Raw genomic sequence first — 3,190 nt, forward strand, 5'->3', positions numbered from 1 at the left:
GTGCACAAATTTTTGTACACCGGGCCTCTAGTCCTATTTGATAAAAGCCCATCAACCGAATGGCTGAAAAACCGGAATGACTGGTGGACCAGTCTCTATGATGAGTATTGACCACCACGGGGCAGATGCTCAATGCAGGAGCTGCCCCCTGGTGGTCAGTGCACTACCATAGTGGGAGCATCACTTGGCTGACAGGGATGACACGCCGTCCTAGAGTGGGCAGATCCCCACAGGTCACGTCCCCCCACCAGTGCACAAATCCCATGCACCAGGTCTCTAGTATTGATATAAGAAAGGTCTGAACATGTAGATAATTTTAATGATTTCCATTGAGCCAAAGTGAGGACAGTTGATGGGAAGCAAAAGAATAACGAATTGAGAAAATGCTCTGAGACTATAAGTGTTGCATCTTATTTTATACATTAAAATCAAAGAAGACATAAGGGGGTTACATGAAATCCATTGATGATAGATTAGGGAGGTGGAAGAAAGCAAACTGGGGAAAGCAAATCTTGGGGAAATCTCTTTTTGGGTAAAAAGTAAAATGAATAGACACATAGTTGTTTTAAATAGGTGTGTACACAAACAACACAGTAACAGTAACAATGAGGGTTTCTGTGATCTGCTCTGGTGGGAGATTGTGCCCTGAAGGATCTGGAAAAAAGCAAATTACCCTGACATTTCAAAGGTGTTATTCTAGATGCAAAAAGACAATGGACAGGCTCAGTTAAGGTAAAGATTGACCTGTGTTAAGGAAGATACTGGTGTAGGATATGACTTACTAGCCATGACTGGCTTTTGGTTAGAAAGTTTTAATTTCATACCATCCTATGTTGTTACTGTTAGCCTCTTGGTTTGTAAGGCCCCCCCATGCAGGCCTCCCCTGAGCTTTTCAAGTTTAGTATGTGGCCCCTTTTCTACCACACTATGAGGAGGAGAATATTCAATGACTGGTACATTTTCTCTGAGACCTCATGCTACTGTGTTCCTAATCACAATGCCCACACTATTGTTGGTGTCTCTTTATTTGGTCTCCCACAAGTATTTATTCTTCAGGACAATAAAGCTTTAGGTTCTAAAAGTGGTAAACGTATTCCTTTATTCCAGGGAGCTTAAGTGGAATGCTTGCAAAAAAAAAAAAAGATGAGGGAAATGACATTGTAAGGGCAAAATAATTTTTCCTTCTCTTCTAGGTTCGTTGGCTGGTCTAATAATTCAATTGATATGACAGATTAACAGGGGGAAATAATTAAAAAAAGTTTAATAACATGTAAACCTTTTGCATACATGGAAGTGACCCACAAACATTTCAAAGAGAGAGATTAAAATTTCTCAATGTGCAGACCAAAATGTCACAATGACCCAGTTCTGTCTTTGCAGGGCAAAAGGTGCCACAGAGGGTATATGGCAAACGGGCGTTGCTGCTTTGGTAACTGGGTCTGTAGTTAGTGAACTAGTGAATTACTTGTTAGAAAACAGGATTGGCCCTGGCCGGTTTGGCTCAGTGGATAGAGCATTGGCCTGCAGACTGAAGGGTCCTAGGTTCGATTCCGGTCAATGGCATGTACCTTGGTTGCGGGCACATCCCCAGTATGGGGTGTGCAGGAGGCAGCTGAATCGATGTTTCTCTCTCATGGATGTTTCTAACTCTCTATCCCTTTCCCTTCCTCTCTGTAAAAAATCAATAAAATATAAATAAACAAAAAGACACATGCCTAGGTTGCTGGCTCCATCCGCGGTAAGGAGCATGCAGGAGGCAGCCGATCAATGATTCTCCCTCATCATTGATGTTTCTATCTTTCTCTCCCTCTTCCTTCCTCTCTAAAATCAATAAAAATAGATTTTAAAAAGAAGAAAAAAAACAACAAAGAAAAAAAAAAAACAGCAGCCCCGGTCCTAACCTTAAAGAAACACTAGGGGCCCTGCGCGTCCAAAACTTCTCCCTCATCAGCCTCCCGGGATCCCAGACGCGGAACACAACGCCTTACGCATCCGGAACCGGGCCGGACGCTCCCATGCAGGGACCAGCACCGGCTCCGATACCGAGCCGGGCGTTAAATCCCCAACCTGAACCCGACACCGCGATCATCCTAAACGCCTCCGGATTCCTGATAAGTGAGGTCCTGCAGGGAACCCCCCGCAGGACACGGAGTTAACGTCCACAGACTATTAACCGGGCAGCGACCCCCAGGATACCCCGACCGCAGACACCCGCCTCTGGCGTCCAATCGCGTGGCCATCTGGCTCCCCTCAGCTGCCTCCGCCCGGGCACTTCGCCCTCCCCCTCCGACCCCAGCGACAATTCCATTCTTCACACACCACGCCCACACGCCACCCTGTGAGAAACAAAACTTCGACAAAAACGAAAACACTTCCAGGCACAAAACCACACACTCACCTGAATGTTCCCCCCCAAGACCCACCGGGGCCGCGCCAACGCTTTTTGTTTCCGCAAACGGCTTCGCCTGCAGCCCTGCTCCCAGTCCGGCTACGGCGGCCTAGGAAGGAGGCGTTGGAAGGAACGTAGACAACCACTTCCGGTTTCCGTGGGCAATATGGCCGCGCTCACATCGCGGCTGCGCCGTGGGGGCCGCCATGTTGGGACTCCTGACTGCCGTACAGAAGGCAGGGCCGCGCTGTGGGACCGGGAGCGAGGATTGGCAGGAACATGGAAAGAAAGGTACTGAAATGACCCCGTGTTCTGGCACTTCCACTCTGGTGAGAAACGGGTCCGTTTCCAGAGCTTCGCGATGCAAACACGGTGCGACCGGAGTTGCCCTCAGAGGGCTGCACCCGGGAGCACATGCTCCACTAGAAACACGTTTCCAAAGGAACAATTAGGAATTCAGACGTCACTGTCTCAGCTGAAGAGGCGCTGCGAGTGAAGTATGGTGGTCCCTCCTTTGGAAAACAGCTGTTTGAACTACTGTTATTTTTTAAAAAATGTATTTTATTGCCCTAGCTGGTTTGGCTCAGTAGATAGAGCGACGGCCTGCGGCCTCAAGGGTCCCAGGTTCGATTCCGGTCAAGGGCATGTACGTTGGTTGCTGCACATCCCCAGTAGGGGGTGTGCAGGAGGCAGCTGATTGATGTTTCTAACTCTCTATCCCTCTCCCTTCCTCTCTGTAAAAAATCAATAAAATATGTTTTTAAAAAACCAATAAAATATATCTTTTTAAAAAATATATTT

At 47.4% G+C, this 3,190-nt stretch overlaps 1 protein-coding gene across 1 annotated transcript in view; it reads right to left on the minus strand.

Annotated features, from left to right (window-relative positions):
* Nucleotides 1-2,493, minus strand: part of LOC102763139 (zinc finger protein 615-like) — a 15,075-nt gene extending 12,582 nt beyond the window's left edge. The window contains 1 exon segment of the mRNA XM_015569918.1: nt 2,399-2,493. The gene's annotated coding sequence lies outside the window, so the exon portion shown is untranslated.
* Nucleotides 2,494-3,190: the final 697 nt, after the last annotated feature.

Source organism: Myotis davidii, unplaced genomic scaffold, assembly GCF_000327345.1.
Source record: "Myotis davidii unplaced genomic scaffold, ASM32734v1 scaffold1786, whole genome shotgun sequence".
Lineage (NCBI taxonomy): Eukaryota > Metazoa > Chordata > Mammalia > Chiroptera > Vespertilionidae > Myotis > Myotis davidii.